Source organism: Anastrepha ludens, chromosome 3 (genome assembly GCF_028408465.1).
Source record: "Anastrepha ludens isolate Willacy chromosome 3, idAnaLude1.1, whole genome shotgun sequence".
NCBI classification, from domain to species: Eukaryota; Metazoa; Arthropoda; class Insecta; order Diptera; family Tephritidae; genus Anastrepha; species Anastrepha ludens.
The window spans coordinates 85,636,289-85,654,004 of record NC_071499.1 but is presented as its reverse complement, the minus strand read 5'-3'; the positions used below and the strand labels follow the sequence as shown (position 1 = coordinate 85,654,004).

Here is a 17,716-nt window from a genome sequence, read left to right as displayed (position 1 = left end):
ACATCGCATAGCTTTTTCACACTTTTCTTTCCTGACAGTCTTGTAAGTTTCCTCCTTTAACAAATGCTATATTTTTTTTTTATTTGGAAGAAGACACCCAACATTGTCAGCAAAAAATTGTCAAAAATCAGCGCGATTTTCGAACTAAAATTTCCGCTTCTTATATGAAATTTTTTGGGATGAAGCATTCCGTACTCGAAATATTCTAATATGTAATAAAGTTTGAAGTTGTTGAATTTTTTATAAATTGCGCAAAGTTTGGAACATGGTTTTTGGGGGAGAATGAACCATATTTGCCCAAAAAAATCTCATTAAAGTTAAATGTGAAACAAGTAAATTTTCAAAATTGCTAATAAGTCCGGTTGCTATGGTTATTTAACTCAGTGTATAAGTATAACTCTGAAAAACACACCCAATATGTTTGCATGTAAGTATACATATGTACACAGATATATAAAACATATATACAACTGATATTTATTTGTTTACCTTTTGGTTGTCGCAATGTTTGTCTGTGATTTGAGTTGCATTTCGTTTCGCTTTTATGCGTGAAAGTCGTAAAAATGCGTGCGACCTACATTCAAGTTCAAGTTTGCCGCTGACACCGCCACTGCTGCTGCCGCCGCCGCTGCAACTGTTGCATTCAGTTTTAACAAGTGCATTCGGCAGTATGTCTGCTGTGACAAGAGAGTTGTGTAAGGCGAGCACAAAAACAATGTCCAACTAGAAAAGAAAAATCACAATAATGAGAGAAGAAACAGTAAAATAATGCTTAAATGCTAGCTAATAATGCAAACATACTGCATACATACGTACGTGTATGTTTACCTACGTACATAGGTATACAAGCACGGCTTCTCAGCCCATAATCACATTTAGTGCCATCGAGCAGGTGGCGGTCTTCGTCGCTACGGTTATAAATATTTGTATTTGTTTATTATTAATTTTGCCTTCTCGCGCTTTTATATGCAATAAAAGAAGCCAGTAATGCCAGTGCCATAAACATGTTCACGAAACATATTAATTTCCATGGCAATTTTTTATGCTGGTGTCCGAAAAGCGAAATCGTCATGAATGAAATTTGTGAAAATAATAATAGACTCAGTATGCACGATATGCATATGAATATGCTTATGTTTAGCTTTTCCTTATGAACTTGTTCCGCACTTGCATACACTAGCATTCATATTAGGATGGGACGAATTTTAAGAGATACGAAGTCATTCCTTTGACAAGTAAATCATAAAACTATCAGTACAAAATCTGAATGAAGCAAAATTGTAATATACATTAATAAACAGTCGACTAAAGTTCTGAGGTTTCAAAGTTGACTTCTTTCTTTTGAACTCATGAAAATAAGTAGGGCAGGTCACAAATAAATACAAATAACCTGGCATCGTAGCATTTGTAACCATGACAATACAGCAACAAATTATATATTTTTGTGCTCATAATTTACAAATGCCGTATTACTAAATCATTTGCACTTAATTGTGGATTGTACTAATTTAAAAAATGTATACAAAATTGAAAACTGGTTTCAAATAAGAAGGTCTATTTGTTTTACGTTCAACTGTTAATTACTTAGAATATTTTATTTTAATTTATCATAAAAAGAGTAACCTGTTGTGACTAGCTTTAATAATTATAAGGTTTACCCTTGCTGTCTTAGAATTGAGGCACTAAATAAATAAATGAATAAATATTTTCGTTCATCTTGTCTGTTGCGTGAGCCCTCCGACACTATACTCACGGATGGCGCGCCGTTGAGTAACGAGAAAACAGGCGAGCGTGCAAAAAAAAACAATACCTCCATCCCACTTTAAGTGATCTGGGAGAGGTTAAACAAGCTGCTTGCTTCCTGAAACCTTAGTACTAGAAAATTCTATCTAAGAGAAGAATGTACCAAGGGGAAACACATCAGTACCTGCCGCACAGCCAAACTCAAGTGATCAGAGTGGAAATGAGAAAATTGCAAGAGCTCCCCTCCATACAAAGCAGAGAAATATCTATAGCCTTGAGGCTACTTACAGATCAGAAAAATAGGCAGACCGACTAGAAATTTTCACAATGACTCTCAGAAAAATATAGTTACATACATATATATCTATAGCCACGATGTACAGAATGCAAATGTGTAACCAACATCAGACAGTTAAACGGCTTTCAGCAATTTTAAAGAAATCAACTGATTTCCTGACGTAACTGGAGTTATGACAGCGGTTTGTTTAAGAACACATATTTCTATACGAAAAAAATTAACACAGCCATTACTCATGCTACTTCCTTACCGTGTGAAACGCGACTGATTGGACGAGTGTCTTAATACGAGTAATATGAGCGAGCAGAATTCCGCTGCCGAGTCGCTGATGAAGGCGAGACGAAATTGCTCTGAAAATTTCGCCTCGAATGGCAAAACTTTGAAATCTAGCATCCTTGATTTATAGCTTTCTACGATTAGGGGTCTTCCATATGATAAAATAATATACAAAACTTTTCATATACAAACTGAATACAGCGACAAAGTTAAAAACACAATTTCCCGAGCTAATTAACTCCATTAATTGGTTCAGAGAGGAGTACGGTCTTTAGATCCATTTGATATACCAAATAGAATCTCTGGTAAAAATAAACTACGAAGCCTACTAACCTAAACTGTAGAATTTCTTTTGTTTTTGTGATTAAAATTTTCTTATTTCCGCGAGAGCGAGAAAACCGGCAGGTAGCAGCTTGCAACCTAAACTCATGGAATTTTCTGCATGCCTTTCATGTGCCAAAGCGAAAAGATCAATTTAAATACAAATTTTATTTCACGTTAGTCAGTGTGTCTCACAGGACTGATCAGACTATTATTTATAATAATTTGTTTAATCCTCTAATCCTCTGGAAATGAGCTAATAAATTCAAATTCTCAAGGGTATACAAAGCAAGTAAGCTACCGTTTTATTACGCTCGCTGCACATCGAAATATTAAACAAATTATTTTGTGCGCTACGATTCTTCTCCTAAGCGAATAAGGTCGAATGCAACAGAATAGCGACGCAGGCTAATGCTAATCCATGGATAAAAATCAGAATTTGGTCACATCACTTGCAGAAATATTATTGACGCTTTCACTTTTTCATGCAAACACAGAAGTACTAATAATTTTGTTGAGAATTGAGAACGTTTTGGTCGAAAAATCATATTTAGCGACGGGTCACATGTTTTGGATAAATAGCTATGTCTGCATGCAAAATTGGCATATATGGGGCAACACCAATCCACCCGAAGCTCACCAGATGACAATGCAACCACAAAAGTTACTATTTGATGTCGACTTTGGACAGGTAGCATCATAGGTAAAATTATGCTAGTTTGATTTTAGCTGCGCGGTGCTAGGGCTGCACAGCGAACGCCATGATGCATTGGAAATTTGGGGGTATGGCTATCTCGGAGGTGACGTGAATTGGCAGAGTAATTGAAAATTAGAGCCCTCGAATCCGCACCACAGTATTAAGCCACAGCATACAGTTGAACAATGTCATATTCCATACAGGAGGCATTCTCATAAAAATAATAATCATAATATCTCACCCACAACTTATTTTATTCCATTCCAACATCAATCAGCAGTTGGAGCACCCTTTAACATTTCTTAAGGTTTGAATTAAATCGAAAGAATGTACATGCAACCACGCGTACATATCCACATGTATGTAAATGGTTTCGGCCCCATGTCGCGAAATGTTTCTAATATTTTCAATTTTTTGCATATAAAAAATGTTCAATATACATTTTTTTCGAAGTTAAACAATGGAATATATACAAAAAATTAATTAATCACATTCAAATAAATAAGATTTCATTGCAATTTTCATTTTTTATTAATTAATAATGTGTCTGAAAAACTAAGAAAATACTCAAAACTATCTCTTTACTTTAATACGGGCTTTCGAAAGTTATTGCGGCTAATGTGTTACATATAGCGGCACGTAAGGCCTCAATAGAAATGGGCAACACCGCTGTAATACGAGTAAGAATTTGCTTGAGATTTTCCAAATTTTGGTCATACAGCTTACACGCGATAAGTGTCACCATAATTTGTAGTCGAGACGATTTAAGGCTGGATTACCAAGGAGCCAATTTGCAGCAGAAATAAAAGCTAGCATTTTGTGCTGGTGCAGAGTATTATTGAAAGACCCAGTGTTCTCCATTAGTGAGACTTTCAAATAAATTATTCACCCCACCTTCCAAGACATCTTCTTGGTACACTTTTGCTATATACACGAAACAAAAAGTGATGCCCCACTCCTAGCTGAACTCTTTGTGCTGTATTATTATTTTTTTTTTTGTTTATTTACATTTTGTTTATTAATAATTCTTTCGCAATTTACTACTTCTATTAAATGAGCTGCATTAGCTGAAGGTTAAGAAGTTAAGGGTGTGTAAAATTAAATACATTTCTTTTTGCAGTAGTCTTTGGCATTTCATCATGGGAAGACTTGACTTACGGAAATCGACGCTTTGTGAAAAGTGTTCATCGACCGCTCAGGCCAGCTAATGGTTTACATAACCGTCCCACGTTTCTGGCTTAATGGCTACGTTAATAAGCAAAATTAACATATTTGGGTTGAAGAGCAACCCGGAATTATTCAAGAACAGCCATTACGTCCATTGAAAATAACTGTTTAGTGCAGCCTGTAGGTTGGAGGAATTCTCTTCAAAGACGAGTATGGCGCCCATGTAACAGTGATTGGCGAACGCTAACGCGCTATGATTAACGATTGATTGATTTGATTTCAACATGACTCTAGCAAGACACTACTTGCCATAGGGCCCATGAAACAATGGATTTACTCGTACTGCGTCGTCGTTTCGGCGACCAATTTATCTCTCGTCTCGGACCAGTGGATTGGCCACCGAGATCGTGTGAATCACACCTTTGGACTTTTATTTGTGAGGTATGTAAAATCAAATGCTTTGTAGATAAACCACCTCAATCGAGCATTGGAAGCCAACATTACTAAAGTTATTCCCGAGATACCGTTCGAAGTCCTCCAACGAGCCATTCAAAATTGGTGTTAACACATGGCCGAGTTACGCCGCATGGCCAACATTTGAAAGGGATTATATTTAAAAAATAAATTTCAAGAGTGGTTCTACACAAAAATAATAAAGACTTGCCAATCCATTTAAATTTTCGTTGTTTAATTTCAATTTAAAATCCGATACCACCTATTTGAAAATCTGTTGTAAACTTGAACAGTGAGTAAATATCATCAAGCGTTTGAACCTCACTCACATACAGAGTCAAATTGACCACCCGTGCTTCTTTTATGTTATGTAAAAAATTTATGGCGATATCTATTAAAAGAAGCTCATTAGATGAAAACTTGTATTTACTTTTACTTATATAGGGAGGCATAGTAAATTGAAAATAATGAAGGCATTTTAATTGTTTGAATTATATCACACTTGCAGCAAATGAGCGATTTGCATACATTTTTTCGATTGATAAGACCGAATATCTTTGTTTAGTGGCTTTGTCTAGTCTGCAGTGATTATCCGAGAATTGCTACAATATTTCTATTTCTGGCCTAACATGGTTGGTGGTTGAAAACGGTGTTATTGTTTTTCAAAATACTTTTCGTGATAAACAATGCACTTTTGCAATCTTTTGAACCACTTTCCGAAGCACTTTGCACATTCGCGTCTCCAGGGCGTTTTACAAAATTTGTGGGATCTAACACGAACACAACTTTTCTACCACAAGGTGATTATGCAGATTCTTATTGATGCTCGTCGTACTATGTCCAAGGCCCAATGATAATTCAATTTCACTGTATGCGAAAGGCGATTCTGCTCAATGATTTCGTGCACATCTTCGGTATTTTCTGGCACAACAACTGATTTTAGATGACCTTCGCGAAAAGTGACCACGTAAAACTTCATGGACTAGTTTTTAACGGCCCTAAAGAATAATACTTACTAATGATTTTAATTCATCGAGACATCATTTTCTTGTTAAAACACAAAATTCTTTTTTTCAACATGCAATTTTTAAGGTCACTGTAACAAAACTGATATGACTCACATATCAAAACGTACTAAGTGGGTTTGTGGTAAAACAAAAATTTAAAAATATTACATATTTACCCTTTCTAATCAAAATCACAACCTAAATGCTCCGAGCACACGCAAAAATTTAAATATCGTTTAATTTTGCAGTTTTGGTAACAATTCTAAACAAAAAACTAATGACTCTAACTCGACTTTGACTAACTAATAAGCAATGGAGCGCTATGCTTCGCAAGAAAGTGCCATAAATGTGTGGATTTTTTCCAATATTCGGTGTGTAGTGTTCCGGCGCTTGGCTGCTCGACTTGAACAGACTAGAATCGCACGAGATCTGGTAGGGCATGGCCACCACATTCGGCAGAGAATATCGCGGCTGTGGCTGCCGATGGCGCTGGAAATGGAGAAGCATCAACCAGACGACGGACCACGTAATTGGGCACGAACGGTCCCTATAGCGAATATTAATGAAAGACTTACACATGTTTGTTACCCGTACAAAGTACAAGTAGTGCATCAGTAAATGCCTGCTGACGGCCAGTCGCATGTGAATTACTGTTAAACCATCCTCAATCTCAACAACAAATAGCACGATTTTGTGCGGACGAGGCCCATCATGAGCGCAGAGACGGATTTCTACTTAAGCGGTTACGTCAATAAGCAAAATCTTGATTTTCGGGGTACTGAAAATGTGCGTGTGATGCACGAAGAGCCATCACATCCACTCAATCAAAGCCATAGTGCGGTGCAGCGTTCACGCGGAAGGAGTGATTGGGACGTATTTTGTTTTTTTTTTTTTGGGATGGTCATCGGCAATACGGTCCTTGTTACTAGCGAAAACTACATTACCATAATAAAGGGCTTATGAGATTTCAACAAGTCGGTACAACCGCTCACACAGTACTGGCTACAATGAATGTTTTCTGGTCGAGTTATTTTTTCTTTTAAAAATTGGCATTGCCACACTTCTTCCATTATCCACACTTCTTTATTTGGACGTTTGCGATAAAATGGACACACTTGACGCATATGGTCTTTTCCACTTAACAGAAAAAATTTTAAAGGTCGACAACAAAATTGGATGATTAATTTTGCGCCATAGAAATAGAAATTTTTTTACAGTTCTGCTTATAAAGTAAAAACGGTTAAGCTATAGCTTAAATTAAAGCTATAAAGGACATAAGCAACATTTCAAAATAAGATTTTTAAATATTTAAAATGGTTTTGTGTATTTTCAGATAAGGTTTTCCATAATGTCTGAGAATTTGATGTGAAATGAAAACTGTAAGCCTTAAGGTGGCATCAAATGAAAACATTACTGGTGCTAATGTTTGCTAAAGTACTTGTATGTGTCTTCCTATTTTCAAGAACCTATCACAAAAATACTATGAATACTTAAAAATTGTTCACTCTTATTCCTTTAAAAATTTTGAAGCGTATTTATTTAGTATAAATATATTTGTAAACCATTAATGTTTTTCAAAACGGTTATAATAATTAAAGAAGATATTCGCTTAATAAAATTCTTCCCCACAATTGTGTTTTCACATAAAAGTTTAACACAAGCAGACCTACATTCTTTGCCTCAGAGAATTTTCTAGTTGATTGGTGTGTGTTAGTGCTCGTATTTACATCCGCACCAATTTATGCTCAGCGCATTACCCCTATTTATTGTTCTTTCGCCGGGTCATTCCGGTGTGACTCACTGACACATCACACGAAAACACGTGAAAAGTCACGCACTCGCACGCAACCCTACAAACATATGCAAATATAATGTTATAATGGTGTCCGAAAAGCGGAGAAAATAATGATAATAATACTCATAACAACAACAATGGTGGATGCTCGCCTCAAACAACAAGCAGCTCGTTCGCACTAAATTAAATTTATGCTAAACAATTCATTTGCGTTTGTTTTAGGTTATTTACCTCGAAACTTTTTTGCACCTTTTTATTTCATTTGCTTTTGAATTTTTTGTTTCAGTTTTCAGTGTTTTCCTTTGTTTTAGGTTTCCAGCATTTTTTCACGTTATACATAGTTTTTCTTAATTGTTTTTCTGTTTTGGTGTCCATAATATATATAATTGTAATTTTATTTTGGCTTTTGCTGTTGCTGTTGCTGTTGCGGTCGAGACGATGGTCGTCACTGTTGATTTCGGTGTTGTCATCATCACGGTTGGAGTTGTTGGTCTAAGAAGCGTTTCAATATTTTGTGTTAGTAATGGTTGCTGGTAGTGATGGCGATGGCGACGGCGGTGGCAGTGATGATTATCGTGACCGCAATGGTTTCAGTGGTTACTAATTGTTTATTATGTGTCTGTTTGTTTGCCTCACTGTTGGCGCGTTGATTTGGTTACGTGCATAGTACTCGCATAGTGGGGTTGATGGCTGACGGCCGCTGGTGGCAATGGTTGATGATGTTGTTAGTGGTGGCAGTGAAATTAGTGCCGGCACTTATATACATACATAATTGTGCATTTGGGCATGACAATAAATATACGTAAACAGCAATTGAAGCAATAAGTTACATGTTTTTCTAAATGTTTCGCATTTCAAGTCAAGCGACGAACTTGAAACATATTTTCATGTCATGCCTCTAATTGCGATACTAGCAGAAAAACTCATTCATGAATAAAACGCTTGTAAAATGCAAGAAACCTCCTAAAAATCATTTATAGCATAATTTAAAATTCACATATGAGTACGCACTCATACTTCACGTACTCCACTTACTTCAAGTCAAGCTAAAATGCAAAAACTTAAGTTTTGAGAGGCAGACCATTTGACCATTGACCAGATGATGACATATTTTTTTTAAATTTTTTTTTTATTTTGTACAATGTTGAATATATTTTTATTATTTATTATTTTATTTTACGTATTTATTAAAATTTTTTATTTTTTAACGTATAGTCCCCTTTTAGAAAGATACACTTCTCCCAACGCTCCGGCCATTTTTCCAACCCCTACGATTTGTCTAACTCTCCAAAATACACCTCTGTCTCGGCGATGCCTTCCTCGTTTGAACTGCATTTTCCCCGCGATCCATTTCTTCGTGTTAGGGAACAAAAAAAGTCGCAGAGAGCCAGAACGGGTGAATATGGGGGGTGCGGTAGCAATTTATAACGCAGTTCATGCAGTTTGGCGGTCAACACTCCGGATGAATGTACTGGTGGGTCATTGTTGTGAAAAAGCACCTTCTCTTTTGCCAAATGCGGCCGTGTCTCCTTCAATTGTTTGTGAAAGCGGTCCAATAACTCACTGTAGTATTGTCCAGTGATCGTTCTTCCTTTTTCTGAAAAATCCATGAGGATGACGCCTTTCGCACTCCAAAAAATCGTCGCCATAACATTTCCGGCGATGGGACTGTCTTCGCCTTCTTTGGAGCAGATTTACTGGGAGAACTCCATTGCTTTGATTATTGCAGAGTTTCTGGTGTGTAATAATGAATCCAGGTTTCATCCACGGTGGCAAGGCGACGCAAAAATTCCTTCGGGTCTCGCTTAAATTATTCCAAACACTACTTTGAAGTTAACAGACGCATCCGCTTGTTGTTGCTTTGAGCAATCGCGGCACCCATCGGGTCGACAATTTTTTCATCACCAACTTATCATGTAAAATATTAATTGCCGTCCCGTCGACACACCTATGGCCGCTGTTACTTCGCGCTTGTTCGTCGATCAGCGAGAATCTGAATGATTTCCTCGTTAACCACGTCTGCCGCGCCTCCTAGTCGCTCCTCTTCAAAAACGTATATTCGCCCGGGGTTTAAATTCGTTGAACCAATATCTAACTGTGGTCATAGATGGCGAAGCGTCCCCATAGACAGCATCCAACTTTGTTTTTATCTCCTCACATTTTTCCCATCCAAAAGCAAAAAGCGAATTATCGAACGATACGGCTCTTTTTCCATCTTAGCGAAAATCACAAACCACGTCTTACTCGAATAGCTACCAAATCCATACGTACCTATCAATCAGTCTGAAATTTGTTTTGCCGATGCTAACACCAGCTTCCCTCAGGAACGCCTTCTGTCATCAAACAGGGGTGCTTTTTGAACCGCTCTCGTATATGGAGTACGAAATTGTGTTCCAACCGAATGAATCTTCGTGTACACTTCATAATATAGCAGAGAAATATAAGAGTTGTTTTCCCAATATAAATATCAGTTTAAATATCTGACAGCAGGGCCGTAGAGAGCATATCCGGGCCCCGGGGGAAAATTGCAAATGCGGGCCCTTTCCAATGATGTCTAATTCATATAAATACGTATAATCACGAGTCCGGGCCCCTCTGAAAACTCCGGGCCCGGGGGAAAAAGTACCCGATCTTCCGATATAGGGATTAATTTTGCGCCACCTTGTAGTTAAAACATAGCTACGCACTCAAGCTTTCGAAATAATAGCCAATATATAGAATACTGTATTAGCAACTATTTAATATGGCGACCATGCAAAAATACTTAATTTTATTAAAATAATAGCAACAATAAAAAAATTGAATCAGTAACATAAAGAGCAACAAGAAGCTAATAAAACCATATAAATGACGTTGCAATGGTAGCAATTTTTCTAGCAAAGACCGGAACGTATTCGTATTTAGCTCTATAAGGAAAGATGCAAAGAGCCTCTCCTAGCCCAGAAGTATACTTCTGCAATACAATAATAAAATATATGAATAAAAAGTAAAGAATATTTGTAAGAAAAACCTGCGCTGCCAGTCATTAAATCGCTACATACAGGTAAATAAATGAAAAACACTTGCCACGCGAAACAAAAACAATAAAAGCAAATGCTGCGTTGCTGTTGGGAACTTCAGCTTAGTTTTTCTAGCTGCAGCCAACAATAATGCTACTAATAGCCGCGTCACGCTAAACTCGGTAAACTTAGCCGCCAGACAGCCAGCCAACAAAGCTCAGGTGTGGGAATATTTTTCGCGGCAGCCGCCACAATGACTTGTGGACTCGGCGACCAAGCAGATTCGCTCTGGCTCTTTTGGCTGTTGACTTAACTTAACTCGTAACACTTGGAATTGCTGTTGCTTGGGAGTTGTTTTCTTGGTTGTTGTTCTTGGTGTCATTATTTTTTGTTTTTTGTTGTTGGTTTTGCTATTGTAACAAATAATAATAAAAGTTCAATAACACTGCAACATGCAACACATGTCACGCCGCAAAATGTGGCATGCTGTATTGGTGCTGTTGATAGCAAAGCAATGTGAGTAATGTTGTTGACGGCAGCCCAAAGCGCTCGCAGGTTATGCATGAGCGAGTACTTTGACGGTAGAAATTTGAAATTGTTAAATGACTGACAAAAATTTACTCTTTGGATGAGGGGCAGCGTTAGACGAGGGCGGGTGAATGGATAATGTTACATAGGCGCATAGACATATAACGGGTGTATATATGTACATCCCATTTGTAAGGCTGCCTCTGCTCTTTTAAATGCTTTATTGCATTTATGAGGTAATCTAAAATTTATTTATTTGTATGTGGGTGTTTGATTAGAATATGTTTTATATGAATTGGTATGGAGCATGCAACACTAGCGTAGTTGTATGTTGTTGTTAATTAGCGGTATCTTTTGCTACCGCATTATTTTTTTATTCCTCGGACATTTGATTAGTCGAGAACAAACTTAGCGCTGGACATGTAAGAACTCAACATATAAGAACAGAATACATACAGCTATGGTCAGCTAAATAGCGCACTTCCGCACAATAATACATATATTGATGCTTATTTTGACTCGATGACCTAGTAAAACAGTTATTTTTTCACAAATCTATTATTTTATTTCAGCATTATCAAACAACGAAAAATAGATAACAATTAAAATCTACAATTATAAAGAGCTCGACAAATCATAACTTATCATATTTTGAACAGGAAACTGAAATAACGCACTTTTATCGAACTGCAAGAAAAACAAAAATTAGTTAATTCAAACTGTTTAAATTTGCTTCCTGATTTTCTTACCTGATTAGTGTTTTGTTGACTATAAATTATTTTTTAAAACTGTTTCATACTGCAAGGTAAACTCTTTATTAACTTAGGCATCTCTCCAAAGAAATAAAATTCTATGCTTCCTATTTATTTATTATTGATTGGCTGTTTGTGCACTGCGATCTGAATAGATTTATTGTGCAGCCTATGTAGCCTACTCAAACAGTTTTAGGCTGTTAAAAAATCCTAAAACTGCTGTAGGTTTGATCTCTACCAGGAGGTTTGGATCTATAGCCCCATTTCCCAGGTAATTTAGTCTGCGTCGTGCCACTGCTGGGCAATCGCATAGAATGTGTTCTGCTGTTTCTTGTGCCTCTTTGCAGAGTCTAAAGGAATCTTGTTCCATCGCACCTATCTTTTCATGTGAAAATTAAGTTTGCAGTGCCCTTTTAGTAGTTCGCTGTAAAGTTGTATGTCTTTTTTGCTTAGGTTAAGGATTGCTTCTGCCTGTATCCGTCCTGGATCTATGAGTCTTTTCGACTGCCGCATGCCCGATTGGGCTCTCCAGTAGTCGATTAGGCCTCGTTGTTCCTGCTCACATAGAAAGGCACTTTTGAAGCTGTTATTTACCCCGCAGACCTATGAAGGGAGTATTTGCCCCCCTTTTTCGCTAAAGTGTCCGCAATTTCATTCCTTTCATGCCCCTCATGTCCCGGAACCCACATCAAGGTAACAGAGTTTCTTGATGCTAGGGTGTTGAAGATTTTAAAACATTCCCAGACCAACCTTGATTGGAATGAGAAGCTATCCAGCGATTTTGGAGCTGCTTGACTTCCTATACTCCCAGCCATAGTTCATTGGCATTTTTTGAATTTTTTTTGCCCAACCTTAACCTTAATATTTTCATTGGTGTAAGGCGTTTTTACTATGTGCGTAGGGTCGTTTTTATGTATGAATAACTAGTTTAGTGGCATGGACTTGGAGCAATTTGGCTCCATCGCATTTTTGAGAATGCCATGAAAATATTATTTTCATAGATGAGAAAATGTTCAGTGTTGAAAAAGTTTTTAATAAGCAAAACGACAAAGTCTATGCTAAAACTTATAAAAAATGGAGTTCCAAGTTTTCAGCGTGGCCACCATCCAACCTCTGTAATGGTTTGGTTGGAAGGCGTTACATCTCTTCATTTCAGCGAAAAAGGGGTTAAGACCGGGGCAAAAGTGTACCAGGAGGATGTCTTAGTAGATGGTTTGGTGAAGCAGTTGATCAGTAATCTCTTCAATGGAGAGCGTTGGATCTTTCAGCAAAATTCCGCTCCAGTCCATAAAGCAAAAATCATCCAGCAGTGGTTAAAAATCAAAAATCCTGGGTTCATAGCCTCAGAAGATTGGCCGTCTGAAAGTACAGATCGGAATCCATTGGACTACTGTTTGTGGTGAGAGTTGGAGAACGTGTCCTGCCGAAGACCTCACAGAAATTTGGAGAGTCTCAAACAATCTTTGGTTTGAGCAGCCACGTCATTATCCGTGCGTTTGAAGGCTTGTGTAAAAGCAAATGGTGACCATTTCGAGTGAACATTATCTTTTTTTTAATATTTGTATGATTAAATAAAACTAACTAAAAAATGGCCAAACATCCAAGATACTTTACTGTCTTTATTGTGTACCGAGAATTGAACTTTTGGGGTTTTCCACGATGAACAAACGTCTTCCTTGTATTCATATTAATTTTAGTTTGGTCCGTAAAAAGTATTCTTTTCCACGACTTGATATTTCTTTTCGGCAGTAGCGGTTCTTCTGCTGACACGCTCTTATAATTTATTTTCATTGCGGTCTGCTTAATATATTCAGACTATATTCCTCATTTATTTCCGGCGATATCGCTCGAGAGGACTTAAAAGGCTCACGCGTGCTTTTCTTAACGATGGACTTCTTCTGCTGAATTGTAATCTTTCGCGCAGGTGTATTTCGAAATTTCTTTCTTTTAATCATATTTTTTTCTATACTAATACATTTAAGGGCTTTGCATAACATGCAACTTTTTTTTTCGTAAAGGTCCCGAAATACATTTTTCTTTTCAAATGAGCAGTGAGGTCCTCTTCCCATTTTCGTGTCCAATAACGATTTTATAGGAAACAACTATATTTGCAATTACAACAAACGAGAATTAACCAAAATATTGGCTCTTATTAGCTTAACTAATGTTTGAAATTGCCCAACGCAATAATATGAATTTCGATTAAGACATGGCAAAGAGGAACCTTAAAAAAGTAAACGGCCCTTATTGTCCGATATTAGAAAGTAGTGATTCGGAGTATAACATTGGCATAAAAGTATGTGCAAATATCATAATCATTAATCTTGTAAGAAATAACAATTCGTTTAGAGGGCATTATCAGTGCGCTATTTCCCTGCCTGTAGCTGTATATTTATTTATCATAGTAATGCTCTCGCAAGTACATTGTGCAGGCGTACGATGGCAAAACTGGCTCAACACAACATTCCGTGGGTACCACATACCAAATACACATATGGTCATTAAAATAGGTACGCTGACTTTATCTATCGATTTTCTTGTTTCACTTGGAACAATTTTAAGCTTTTATTGAAATTTCGCTTTTTTATAAATGGCATCACTACTTCGTCGTTATATTAAAATGCGATATTGGTTGCAAATATTGGTTGTCGGTTATTTTTATAAAATGTAATTTTGCGGGGCCACTAAAATAGGTAATTTGTGGATACCTCCTGCATTTTAATTAAGTAAGTGGAAAATTGTCAATGTCTACTTACGTTACATTAGATAATTAATTCAATAACTAATAATTGATATGAATTTCTTGCAAAGATGGGTCGTGCGCAGCATTGCACAGTTGAGGAGCGGAGGCATGTTGCAATCTTCGAAAACAAAAAAATCGTACAAATTTATCTCGGACTAACTTTTGCGGTCCAAAAATTTTATTGTAAATGCCCTTAAGCTCAAAAAATCCACAAAACGACATGGTGTCAAACGACTTGTACTACTGATAATTTAAATTTTCTTGCCAAAAGGGATCCTTTTAAGTCATCAAAGGCCATTGCAATTGAAATTAACAACATAGTATCAGTAAGCACTGTAACAGGTCAAATTGCTCGTAAAGTTCTTCTGTTAAAACAAGCAAATTTAAGCAAGAGGCAAAGTTTTGCTCAAGGGCACAAGTCATGGTATGGACCAGAAGGTATAAAAAAACAACATATTTTGGAGCGTTGAAAAAAAAAAATAAATCCGGAAAACATTTCAAAATCTCTGGAGCAGTAGCGTTAAGTCTAAAACTGCTGATAAAGGGATATATTTTTAGTGTATTGTTTCCTGATTGATATTGGAGTGCCGGAGTAAGTGTTAGTGAAACGATGAGTCGAGAGCAGGACAGAAGAGCTACGATACTAGAGTCACTTCGCGCCGGAAAAAGCCCTAAAGAGATAATTGAGTGGTTTTGCTACAAAAAAACGCAACCCTGGATGGACCGCGTGGCTGCTGGAAGAGAATATGTGTTTCAGTACCTCACAAGGCTTGGCTCCAGAACAACCTATCCTACCACTGGTCACCAGATTTTTGGCCACCTTCAAGCCCAGACTGCAATCCTCTTGATTATTACGTGTGGGGCACAGTTGAAGCAAAAGTTAACGCAAAGCCTCATAACACTAAGGACGCTTTGAAGACAACCATCGAGGAAGTGATGACCACAATGGACAAAGAGGAGGTAGCTCGCGCATGTGGGCGCTTCAGCTCCCGGCTGGAGCAGGTAATTGCACGAGATGGAGGTTACATTCAATAATTTTCAACTATGATATGTGTACTCACATTATACAAAGTTAAGCGCAAATAAAATTATTTTTGAGTAAATATCCAATAGTTTTGTTTTTAAGTTCAACATTCCGGATTTACTTCGACGGCCCTGTATTTTCAATGTTTTAAGCTTAATAGAAAGTCCCTATAAAATCAGTGAAGGGATGAACGCCGAACATAAGATGAATAAGAACGAAAACTTTAATCCCCTTTTTCTCGAAATACGTTTTTCTACGCGCTGTCGAATATAACTCAAAATGTAATCAAGATGTCAACTTAAAATTTTACAGAGATATTCTTTAACATATTGGAGTTTGCATGTACCTCAAATTTTCTATTGATTATCACTAAAAATATTGTTTTGACCAATTTGTTTATACAAAAAAGTGTAATTCTTTTCTTTTTCACTTAAAATTTTCATTTTTCTTTTTTTTTCGTTAAAAATAGGTAAGTACAAAACGGAATAACATATTTTAATGAAAAATTTTTGTCTGGTCGATTTCAGTTGATTTCAAGAGGCTGTTTTTCACGGCGCAAATAGTAGCCACGTTCGAGTAGCTGTAGCGCCGCCATTTTGTTTTTTTCTTTTAAAAAATTTATGTGCATTCATTTAAGCATGATGAAATTTATTTTAAGACAACATATACTCTCAGTTTTTCGCAAATTATTAAAAAACTGGTTGTCTGGAGGAGCAGAGGCCTGTTACGACCCATGAGCTTTCCAACGGTATAAAATATGTCTAGGCAGTAGTTTTTGAGCAGAATTTGAGAAATTGCCAGCACTAAAAATTATGCCTAGCTGTGCTGCGGGTGCAAAAATGTTTCCATGCCACGCATGTTTCAGCAGCCGAAGCTGCAGCACAAATATTTTTTCGTGTAGCTGTGCAGTGGCTTCAACTGTGCTATTTGTAACAATTCAGCCACTGTACAGTTCAAAAATTTTACCCGTAGGAATATAAAGAATAAATAAGTATGGTAAAAAAAAAAATTGGATACTTGGAGCTTTGCCTTTAAAAGCTATGTAGGCTACTACCTGCACAACCTACAACTTCTGTGATTATCTTGTAACACAGAAGCAAGGTTTTTTTGGTATGGCTTTGCATTCGCTATGGCAGCTTCAATTTCTGTAAACAGAGTACATCCGAATTAAATGAAATGAAAAACTGAAAGCAATTTGAAACGCTGTTTTGAGTGACGCTCTTTCGAAGAAATTTTCTTCGTTTTTATGTATGCTCATATGTATGTATATGAAGAGATTTATCTCAATTAACGGCCACCTGAGCGTTGTATACGTTGAAAGCAGATATCTTGTTTTCTAGATTTCTTCATTTTTACGAGATAATTTTGGTGCATAAGACAAAATTGTGCAGCGGTCACGCAATGGCACCATTTGCTTCTTTATATGCTCCTAATTCTCTAAATATATTATCGTCAAAGTTAACGGTTGTACAGGCTGAGTGATGAATCGCGCAAACACAAACTTTAAATGAGTAAGTAATCAATTACATTTTTTTGTTTTTTAAATTTATAGTTTGTTATTCTAATTTAATAAAAATTGACACGACACATATTGAGGTTATGCGCTGCAATCACGCACTCACGATAGTGAGGCTGATGAGCTCCTTTGTCAAGTGTGAGACAGTTGGTTCAATACTTTACCACTAAAGCATTACGGTGCGGACGAAGGAAGCAATTGCTGCATAGATAGCCACTGCGGGTTATTCTGCATAGATCCACTAATTTATTTAAAAATCATTTTGCCATGAACGACAATGTAAATCAGCAAAATTGTCGAATATGAAGTGTCTCTGAGTCTGGAACTCTCTATGAGTCGGAACCGTAACTCGCTCCCGTCACATTGTGGAGTACAATTTCGTCAAGCTACTTTTTGG

At 36.9% G+C, this 17,716-nt stretch overlaps 1 protein-coding gene across 2 annotated transcripts in view; it reads right to left on the bottom strand.

Annotated features, from left to right (window-relative positions):
• Positions 1–17,716, bottom strand: part of LOC128858349 (protein kinase 4) — a 124,300-nt gene that overhangs the window by 74,619 nt on the left and 31,965 nt on the right. The window contains exon 2 of one of the 2 annotated variants that reach the window (XM_054094535.1): positions 490–723. The gene's annotated coding sequence lies outside the window, so the exon portion shown is untranslated. The remainder of the gene's footprint in view (positions 1–489; positions 724–17,716) is intronic. The other variant, XM_054094537.1, reaches the window with a different exon arrangement.